Raw genomic sequence first — 11,986 nt, forward strand, 5'->3', positions numbered from 1 at the left:
ACCAAAGCTCAGCCATCCTCTGCAGATAACTACTCTCCTTTTGAGAAACAACTTTTGGCTTGTTACTGGGCCTTAGTAGAGACGGAACACTTAACCATGGGACACCAAGTGACCATGAGGGCTGAGCTGCCCATCATGAACTGGGTGTTGTCTGACCCACAGAACCATAAAGTTGGACGTGCACAGCAGCACTCCATCATTAATTGGAAGTGGTATATTCGAGATCGGGCTTGAGGAGGACCTGAAGGCATGAGTAAGTTGCGTGAGGAAGTGGGCCAAATACCCATGGTCTCCACTCCTGTCACATTACCTTCCATCTCCCAGTCTGCACCTATGGCCTCATGGGGGAGTTCCTTATGATCAGTTGACTGAGGAAGAGAAAACTTGTGCCTGGTTTACAGATGGTTCTGCGCGATATGCAGGTGCCACTCAAAAGTGGACTGCAGCAACACTACAGCCCCTTTCTGGGACCTCCCTGAAGGATGGTGTTGAAGGGAAATCCTCTCAATGGGCAGAACTTTGAGCAGTGCACCTGGTTGTTCACTTTGCTTGGAAGGAGAAATGGCCAGATGTGCAATTATATACTGATTCATGGTCTGTGGCCAATGGTTTGGCTGGATGGTCAGGTACTTGGAAGGAACATGACTGGAAAATTGGAGACAGTGATTTATGGGGAAGAGGTATGTGGATAGACCTCTCCGAATGGGCTAAAGAAGTGAAGATATTTGTGCCTCATGTGAATGCTCACCACGGGGTGACCTCAGCAGAGGATGATTTTAACAATCATCCTCTTTCCCGAGCTACTCCCGCTATTGCTCAATGGGCTCATGAACAAAGTGGCCATGATGGCAGCGAAGGAGGTTATGCATGGGCCCAGCAGCATGGACTTCCACTCACCAAGGCTGACATGGCCACAGCCTCTGCCGAGTGCCTAATCTGCCAGCGGCAGAGACCAATACTGAGTCCCTGATACGGCATCATCCCTCGAGGTGATCAGCCAGCAACCTGGTGGCAAGTTGATTACATTGGACCATTTCCATCATGGAAAGGGAAGCGTTTTGTCCTTACTGGAGTAGACACTGACTCTGGATATGGATTTGCTTTCCCTGCACGCAATGCTTCTGCCAAAACTACCATCTGTGGACTTACAGAATGCCTTATCCACCGTCATGGTATCCCACACAGCATTGCCTCAGATCAAGGGACTCACTTCACAGCAAATGAAGTGTGGCAGTGGGCCCATGATCGTGGAATTCACTGGTTTTACCATGTTCCCCATCATCCTGAAGCAGCTGGCTTGATAGAACGATGGAATGGCCTTCTAAAGGTACAATTATGATGCCAGTTAGGTGGCCGTACCTTGCAGGGTTGGGGCAAAGTTCTCCAGGAGGCTGTATATGCTTTAAACCAGCGTCCAATTTATGGTGCTGTTTCTCCCATAGCCAGGATTCACGGGTCCAGGAATCAAGGGGTGGGAATGGGAATGGCACCACTCACTATTATCCCTGGTGACCCACTTGCAAGATTTTTGCTTCCTGTCCCCTCAGTCTTTTGCTCTGCAGGCCTAGAGGTCTTAATTCCAAAGGGAGGAATACTTCCACCTGGAGACACATCACTGATTCCATTGAACTGGAAGTTAAGGATGCCACTTGGCTGCTTTGGGCTCCTTATGCCTCTGGATCAAGAGGCAAAGAAGGGAGTTACCATACTGGCTAGTGTGATTTATCCTGATTACCAAGAAGAAATCAGACTGATATTACATAATGGAGATAAAGAAGAGTATGTCTGGAATGCAGGAGATTCCTTGGGGCGTCTCTTAGTACTACCATGCCAAGTGATTAAAATCAATGGAAAACTACAGCAGCCTAATTCTGACATGACTACTAATGACACAGATCCTTCAGGAATGAAGGTTTGGGTCACCCGACCAGGCAAAGAACCACGACCAGCCGAGGTGCTTGCTGAGGGCAAAGGGAATACAGAATGGGTGGTGGAAGAAGGTCGTTCTAAATACCAGTTATGGCCATGTGACCAGTTGCAGAAATGGGGACTGTAATTGTTATGAGTATTTATACTTTGTGTGTGTGCATCAAATATTTTTGTTTCCTTCACTTATAAAATATAAGCTGTAAACGGGGCTAGTGCGGTTTTGATTGTACGCGTGTTTGTTGTATCATATTAGGCATAAGTATGACTTTCTAATTGTCTTTATTCAGAGATTATGTATGGTTTAAGGAGATGTGTACATCTGCCAAGCTGACAAGGGGTGGACTGTGATGGTTAAGATTGTGTGTCAACTTGGCTGGGCCATGATTCTCAGTGTTTTAATGTAATCACTCCCGTGATTGAATATACTGTGAGTAGCCAATCAGATGAAAGGGAGTCTCCTTGGAGGTGTGGTCTGCATCTGTATATAAGCAGATGTTCTGGCTTTTTGCTCTCTATGGATCCTGCAGCTGTTTCCTGTCATCTCATCTCCCATTCTTGGGACTTGAGCTGTCAGCTTATCTGCCGAACCTGAGATTCATTTATCTGCACAGCCTGTGAGTGGGAGTCCTGCTCTCTGACCTGTTGATCTTGGGCTTTCCAGCTTCTGCAGCTGTGTAACTTGGGAGAGGCCTCTACCCTGATCCATGGACTTGGGACCTTCTAGCCTCTACAGTCATGTGGGCTGTTGCCTTGATATAATCTCTCTCTATATATTTATACACTTTACTGGTATTGCTTCTCTAGAGAACCCAGACTAAGACACTGGACTAAACCAAAGCTAAGAAGTTTCCTGAATACAATCAAACACTTCGAGGGACAGAGTAGCAGGGGTGGGGGTCTTGGGACCATGCTATTGGGGGACATCTTCGTCAACTGCATAACAAAGTTTAAGAATATGTTCTGCATCCTACTTTGGTGAGTGGCGTCTGGGGTCTTAAACGCTAGTGAGCGGCCATCTAAGATGCATCAATTGGTCCCAACCACCTGCAGTAAAGGAGAATGAAGAACACCAAAGACACAAGGAAAGTATTAGCCCAAGAGACATAAAGGGGGCCATAAACCAGACACTGCATCATCCTGAGACCAGAAGAACTAGATGGTGCCCAGCTACTCCCAATGACCGCCCTGATGGGGAACACAACAGGGAGTCCCTGATGGAGCAGGAGAAAAGTGGGTGCAGAACTCAAATTCTAGTAAAAAGACGAGAGTTAATGGTCTGACTGAGACTGGAGGAACCCCGGAAAGCCTGACTCGCAGACTCTCTGTCAACCCAGTACTAAAAGCATTCCAGAGGCCAACTCTTCAGTCAAAGATTAGACTGGATTATGGGACATAAAATGATACTAGTGACGAGTGTGCTTCTTAGCTCTAGTAGATACATGAGACTAAATGGGCAGCTTCTGTCTGGAGGTGAGATGAGAAGGCAGAGAGTCAGGAGCTGGTTGAATTGACAGGGGAAATACAGGGTGGAAAGGAGGAATGTGCTGTCACAGTATAGGGAGAGCAGTTAGGGTCACATAACAATGTATGTATAAATTTTTATATGAGAGACTGACTTGAATAGTAAACTTTCGCTTAAACAACAACAATTAAAAAAAAAAAAAAAAAGAAAGAAAACTACGGCTGATTCTGGCAGGCCAAATGTGGTCCATGGGTTGTTTTTGTTTGGCCAATGACCTAAGAACGTTTTTTTTTACATTTTTTAACAGTTGTAAAGAAGAAGGAGGAGGAGGAGAAAATAGGAGGGGAGGAGGAAAAGAAGAAAAGGCAGCAGCAACAGCAGCAACAGCAGCAGCAGAAGCAGCAGCAGTAATCAAATCTGTATGTGGTCTGCAAAGTCTATAATATTTATTTTGGCCCTTTACAGAAACAGTTTACCAAACTCTGGTTAACAAATTGTTTTCCTTATAAGTCAGGTACTAAATGAAAGAACAGATTCTTTGTGTTGGCCAGGTTCAGCAAGGTCAAGTCAGAGCTGCAATGCATTTATTTCAATCACAGCCTAAATCAAATTGATTAACCTAAGATGAATACATACCTGCTTGATCAGCTCCATAAAATAGTCAAATTCATAATCTTTCAGATTAGATATCTGATATACCCAAAATACTCTACTCTTTCTCATTCCAGACAAAAGTAAAAAAGGCATTATATTCTAGTATTTAATAGCAGTTGGAAGAACATTATTCTGTGTTTTTAATAGTGTCTGCAGGTACGCAACTTGTTTGATACAATTGAAAACACCAGTAAGTACCTGGTCAAACTGATAAAAAAAAATTTACTATAAAATGTGTTTCAGATTTTTCCCAGACATTCAATGATTAAATTTATTTTTACTTTATGTTGACATTCACAAAGGATGTTTGATATAAACAACAAATTTTAATTATCTCAGCATATTAGAGATTTGGGATTAAGTGAGCCAAGATTCTTCTGATGTCCTAAGGAATATAGTACAAACAGTGCAGCTGATTCCATGTTATGGCAACAAACACAGGCTTTTTCCATAGCTGGGTGGTTTGGGTGAGGTTTAGGGGAGTGGCTGTTTAGGGGATACTTTCCCTTTAGCAGTCTTCCGTTCCCACAGGATCACTCTAAGTCAGAACAGACTCAATAGCAATGAGCTTGGTTTTGTTGTTGTTGTTGCCTAAAGTCATTTGGCACCTCAGGAAAGTGCTCACCATTGCAACTGCATTTTTGCTGTGTGCCACATCCAGATGCCCATAGTCCCCTTATATACTTCTGTGCCGCTTATTGAAATACTAATTTCAGTGTATGAAAGAAGGAGCAATGGAGGCACGCTAATGTAGAGTCATTGTCTTTGTCTTCCCCCCTTCATTCTTTGAGCTCCCCAATTTGTCCCTGTAACTACTGGCTATATGGTACCAGGACTCACAATCTAGACTAAAGAGCTATATTTGAGGTCAACACCCCAAGTTTGCAGAGCGGGGGGGAAGGGATACACAATTCTTTCTGGGGACCATATAGGTTTACGTGTGACAAAGGTTTGTGACTTACTTAGGTTAAAGTTGGCAAATGAGTATATAAAATGACAGACAATTTGCATGAACTGAAATGTAAACAGAGCACTAAAGACTAGCACCCAGTTTGCAGTTTAAAACAGAATTAAAAATGAATGTTGAATTCAGACTGGCAAGAGTCAGAGCAGATGTGTTATGTCCAGAGCAGCTGTAAATGCAGTTCTCAGAGTTGAAATAATGACAAAATTGTTCTGTTTGATTACTGAAGGTTTTGTTTCATAGAAAGTATACAAAAAGGTTCATTGTGGATGTATGAAAGGGAAAGTGAGAAATACTACCAAGGGCATGACCATCTCAGTAGGAGTAAGTGAAGAGGAGGAGTGATCGGGTAGCGCAAAAGGTTAAGAGCTTGGCTACTAACTGAAAGGTTGGCTGTTCAAATCCAGCCAGAGGAACCTAGGAAGAAAGGCCTAGTGAACTACTTCAGAAAGATCATGCCCATTGAAAATCCTATGGAGTGGAGTTCTACCCTGAATCACATGGGGTTGCCATGAGTTGGAATTGACTGGATCGCAAGGGGTTTGGTTTTGGAAGCAAAGAAAGAGTGGAATTTGAGTTTAAAGATGACAGGTATGTTAGCTGTATCAAATCTCAGAACCAAAAAGAGACATTCATTACAAGTTTCTAGATTGCAGACAGAAATTTCTGGAATAGATTTATTTACCTAGATCAGGAGTGAGTATTTAATTATAGTTAAGGATTACGTAGGATATTTGAAACAATACAACTCCTCACAAACTATATTGCAGTTGGTCACCCAGACTCTTCAGAAAAGATGGTTTACACTTAACAGCTAACCCCATACAAAATAAAAGTTAAATATATCCTCTTTTTCCTCTGAAATTAAGTGTAGTTCAAGTGATTATAAGTTTGGTCTTATAGTCCAGTAAAAAAAAATATTTAGCGCCTTGAGTGTAAAATAAAATAATTTACAAGACTTCAGCAAAAAAGATTCCTTTCCAAGGTTGAAGGAAAGGTTACAAAAATCCTAAAAGGGCTTTGAAAATCACTGACTCAGATAGAAAATTCATGAAAGCTGAGACCAAACCAAATTAAATAGGCCTAACTCAACTCAGCATTATAAACGATTTTCCAAAATACTTCTCAAGTGAAATACACAAGCAGCATCTTTGTAAACTAAATCACTCAGGTGCCTCTGGAAATCAGTTACTGTGAAGTGTAGAGCTAAATCTCCCAATTCATACATATATTATTTGAAAATTATGGATAAGATGGCCAAGTGGGGTAGAGTAATAAAAAAAATCCAGAGTTATAGAAAATGAATAGGGGTTTTCAATCGTTTTAATCATTGGAAAATATTAACTCATACATGTGCCTAAATATTGATAGTCACAGAAGATCCTATTAACTTGAATTTCTTTATCTTTTTTTACACTGAAGCTTTCCTTCAAGGAAATCTAAGAAGTGATGAGGGAAGGGGATGAGAATACAGGAAAGGCAATAAAGGAACCAACTTATAACAAGGACCTAATTACATAATCACCAAATCAGAGAAAATTAGTGCTTGAAAAAGTTTTGAGAAATGTCAGCTAGTTGATCTTCTCTGTCTTTAGGCAAACTTAGTTGATGAAACCAGCCCATCCTTTTTTAAAGGCTAGCAGATAAAAAGATTTCCCAAGCCTACATTTAGGGCTTAACAGAGCTCTCTGTCAGCAGCTCCTTCCTGAATCGAACTTAAATCCCATAAATTTTCATTTAAATCCATTTGTTACAGTTAAGACACAGAGAAAATTACTTGTTATAATGACTTATAATAAGAAAATGTAGCCCAATTCTAAAAAAAAGAACAACAAGGAATATTCACAAACTGGAACTATAACTCCTTTATTATATTCTACGTGAATTTTTTTGTTGTTCAATCTCTAACTTTTTTAAAAAAAGAATATGAAGTTATATACTTCCATCATACTTTTGAAAAGACATAATTTTAAAGACTGCATTCAAGATTTTTTATAGCAGTAGCATCATTGTAAAGAAAACGAAAGGCACAGACTGGACTCTGTGAGGAGGCAGTCCTTTGGACCTGCTGCCCGACAGCCATGTCTTCCTCCTTTCTCCCCCTGCTAGTGCATTAGGCCTTGGAACAAACCGTCCCTCTCTCTTCTGAGGCCTGATGTTTGTTGGTTGGGTTAAAAGGATACAGTCCCAGCTGTTGCTAGAATGTCTAACCACACCCACTCTTTCCGGTGGAAAACTTACATTGTGCTCCATGTAGCAATTCTTGTAGGCTTTGGGGTATAAAAGTGGCTGAGGAAGGGACTTCGTCATCCTCTGTCTACAGAGCCAGGGGTAGCATGCATAGGAGAGCTTTCCATCCTACCTAACTAGCCTACCTAGCCAGAGGAGATCGGCTTAAGGAAGGCCCTTTGATTTCCTCACTTATGGTACAAAGTGGTGTACGTGTCGAAGAGTTGTCACCTCTGCTTGGACAGCTTTTGTGTCAAGGGGGGATTGGCTCAAAAATGGACCCACATTTGTTCTGGTGTGCTATCTGCTTTTTGTAAGTAATAAAAGCTACTTGCCATGTGCTTTTATGTGGAAGCCTCTTTTGTGTTCACGTTCTGGTCATATGGACATGGTATTCATGGATGGATCACTATTGGTGATTGGTGTCCTCTGCCTAATGGCCTGGGTATTTAGGATGCTGGGGTCACCAGGGAGACAGCCTGTGATTGTATCACAGACTGGTGCAAATCAAGAAAATAAGAAGTTTCAACATAAGGTGTACATCAAGATGGCCCTTCTTGAGTGGATTGTAAATTAGGCCATTTCAGAGTTTGTTATGCTGGACTGTTAGTTATTGCCGTCTTCCTTCCTTTCTCCCTTCTTCTGTTCTTTTTTTTTTCTGAGACATTATTGTTTTGCATCAGTTCCTAACTGTGCTATTATGACAGCATGGACAAAAATACTTTTAATTCTGTTAAAGCTTAGATATAACTCTAAAGATAAAAATACTTTAAAAAATTTTAGCACTTACTGTCAATTCTTATTTATTTATGTGACTTTTCAAACAGCTTAATTTTATCTCTTGCATTTGGAAACTTAAGATCATTGAAACATCACAGGTTTTTAAACAGGAACTAAGAGTTGTATACATCTCTTTATTATTTGAGACTGATTAAGCTGATTTCTTGTGTTTTGATTTAAAGAATTATGCTGGAATAGGTTAGAATTTGGGCTGTTTTTCCCATGAAAGTATAGTTTAGAGAAGAAGATTGGATGCAAACTTTCACTTTGAGGATTATAATAAAATTATTCATCTAGACGCTTAGTTATTTTCAGTTGGCATTTTCAAGATTCTTATTTTTTTAAGAGAAAAATTAGGAATTGAAACTTTATAGTGGTTTGAGGAAACAAGTTTTCTACTATGTCATATTTAATATGTTTTTCACACTTAGAAAAATAATATTCTATTTTATTATCAGTATTTATATTCTGGTAGTTTGCAATTTTTAGAAGAGCTATAAGCAAATAAAATTTAAAACAATCAAAATAATTTTTTTTTTATTTTGAGGAAACGTGCTAAAAGGAATTTTAACATAAATTTTCATGTTTTTAAAGCATTCTGCATCTGTGCTGATAAGCAACAGTCGTTGAACTTTCGATAAGGAAGATGAAATGATTATTGACTGCTCTGAAGTTAAATAAGGTAATATCTTTAGAGACTTCTTGATATAAGAATGTGAAACTCTGACATTTGACTTCATGGGAATTTATACTACTCCAGCAAGTTAAAATAAGAAAATAAAAAATTATCATAGAAGAAAGTCATTCTCATATGAAACAATCATTAAACTATTTGTGGAGTCATCTTTTCCCTCCAATCTTTAGGTGTGATGGTCGAGACTGAGACGGACCAGATATCTTCTTTCCCTTCCACTGGTTTCATTGTCCCACATCACAACTTGGGTCCTTCCCAACATATACAGTTTAAGTCCACTTAAGTTTGTTGAATTCAGACACAATTGTGGACATATTTTGAGTACCTTTCCAAGGAGGCTACTGCATTTTCATGTAAATCCAAGGTATAGCTAAGTACTTTGGGGAGGAGGAGGTGGATTATCTAATTCCACAAACCTAAATCTTATTAGTCATATCATCAAGATGTATACCAGTATCCAGTTTGTCTCTATATCCAGGTAGGTGGAAACAAAACAATTCTTTGCTTCTCTGAAGTTAGGTGTAGTTATGTGACTTAATCTGGCTAATGAAATATAAACGGAAATGTTGTTTCTCACTTCTAGGGTGAAGCATTTAAAAAGTGGTGGGTGAATCTCCAAGTTCCTTGCCTCTTGAGTCCAGCAAGCTATGGAATTAGATGGTTCTGAAACTTTTAAGAAACATTAATAGGAAGATGTAAAGATGTTCTGTTGTTGAATTCCTGCCACTATTTTTATATTGTCTTGGTCTAAACTGTTAATTACCAGGATAGTTCAATTTTTTTCCTGGCAGATAATCTATTTGGGGTGTAGATTTCCTCTAACTATTGATTTTAGGATGTTTATTACCCACATTTATGGCTTTTACCTCTGTACTATCAGTGATAATAAGTATTTCAGTAGCTGTATTCATCATAAACCTTAGGGGGACTGCTATTGAGATCTCTGGCTTACATGGCAGGAAACATTTGATTCCGTTTTCTGACAAACTGGATGAGATTTCTCTTATGATGAGCATTCACACTGCCAATGAATATGCCATATGTTTAGACACACGGTTTTATTTTTATGATCTTTAAAATGTAATTTATTTTATGTAGCTAATGGCTGAGTTAATCATTTGTAGGGATCTGAGTACCAGGATTGGTGTCAGGTTTGAAAGAGCTCTGCTTTGGGCAGGAATGAAAATATTGCTTCACTGGGAGGCATATATTAAGAGAAACATACACATTATTATCAAAAGGAAACTTCTCAGCAAGTTCATTTTTATTGGTACTTGGTGACGGTGTGCAATATAATATAGGATAAATGTAAGGGAAATGTTACCCATGTATTGATTTAGAGAGACAACATTATAGATTACATTGTAGTTAGCTACCCTATGCATTATCATGCCATGCCATTTTTAAAATGTGCATTTTGGATTGAGTAAGAAAAAAGGATTATTTCTCCCCTTGTTTTAAACTTTATTGTTTCTATGTCAGAATGTTATCGGGACAAGTAAATGGACTAGAGAAGTTAGGGAAAAAAAACTAAGTGAATTAGTATTAAACTTTTCACAGCTGTTTGCTGACAAAGGATCATGTAAAACTCCACACTTGAGGGCAAGATTCCTTTTCTCTCTGACTTTCAGATAAACTAATTCTTAACTCCAAAAGATCAGAACATGCATTTATCTCACTATACTAGTTCTTGGTTCAAAAATATTAGTTATATATAGAGAGTCTGCTATTGCAAGCCAATGTGCTAGAGATGTGATGATGAGTAAGACAGTCTTGCCTTTAAGACTCCAGGGGGCTACTTGGTTTGACACGACTACCAGTTGGCCAAATATATTTCAGTAAGGTTAGTAAAGCATCATACAAAAAAAGTAAAATAAAAATAGAAAAAAAAGAAAACTCATGACATTTAATGAATATTATATTTATCAGAGTGCCTCAAAAAATTTGGCTAGAACAAAATCTTATTGGATAAGGAAGGCATCAGTTAATTATAGGTGGGCTGCAGTTACAGTTACAGACTCATTGCCAGCTCATGCAAAACTGCATTCTGACAATGTGATAGTCAGAGCTGGTAGGAACAGTTTTCTGAAGCAGAGGTCAGTTTTCAAAGGGACATAGATGAATTTCTACGCCCCCTTCTTTACAGTTTGTTTATTAATTACCTGATACCACTTTTTGATTGGTAGACACATAAATGTCTATTATAACTCTTTAAGCTTGAATTTGATTTGTTCAGAAAAAACCTACCCTGATTTTTCTTTTCTTTTTTTTGTTCAAGAAGAACACACTACTGATTCTAAAACAGAACATTTGCCTTTGGTAGACATTTCCCTGCCTTTAACAGGTATATAAAAGTCAAAGCCATAAAATAAATGCTCTCATTTGGTTACTTTGGTATTCTTTCATAAACTATTTATCCAGAAGTTATTTTGCTCAAAAGTAGGCATTCTATGCTACTGAGAGTTTATTTTGCCTGAAGCAGTTCTGTTCATAATTACTTCATTTTTCCAAAATGAAAGAACTTAGTTTATGTTTTACAGAGTGAAGTCGTGGACACTTGACCTCTAATTTGCCTATGCGCTGAGTTGTATTTAAAATAATTTTCCCTAGAAGATGTTTGTCTCTCTCACTTCACAGCAAAGGTGGCATAGCCTTGTATTTAGGTAAGTGTCTGTATTAAACCCCTCAGCTTCTACAAAATGATACTACCTCACAATTTTGTTCAGTAAGAAATACAAGTCTCTGCTCACCTGGCAACGTGAAAAAGTAGCCATCCAGTCTTCTTCTACCAAAAGTACAATCTCAAGCTCTGTCACTTATTTTTCAAAGCATCATTTGAAGGAAAGAATATTCAAGGAAGATTGCTTTCAAGTCAAGCAGTCCATCTACTTTTATAGATAATATAGATAATATTCTTGGAGGAAGCTAAAGTAGCAGAAATCTGCTCATCTGGAGATCATTAAGACCCCTTCGCAAAATTGCTTCTCCTGAATTGCCTTTCTGAATTGGGCTCTGGTATGGTGCCATCAGCCTATACCGAAAATTGAGGTTGTCATTATGCTTATTATAAGGCTATTGTGAAGAATGCCATTTATGTCATCACATAATGTCCTTTTTATCAGCGGCCCTAGAAGAAATTACTGCCTGATCTTACCCAGATGAATTGTTCATCTGAGCAATTGGATTTCTTCTGTTTTAAATTGTGTATTATATAACTGATAATTATAACTTCTCAGAAAGTACTGAATTTTTCTCTCCCCAAATATTTGTTTCT

The sequence above is a fragment of the Trichechus manatus genome, unplaced genomic scaffold (genome assembly GCF_000243295.1).
Source record: "Trichechus manatus latirostris isolate Lorelei unplaced genomic scaffold, TriManLat1.0 scaffold00055, whole genome shotgun sequence".
In the NCBI taxonomy this organism is placed as follows: domain Eukaryota; kingdom Metazoa; phylum Chordata; class Mammalia; order Sirenia; family Trichechidae; genus Trichechus; species Trichechus manatus.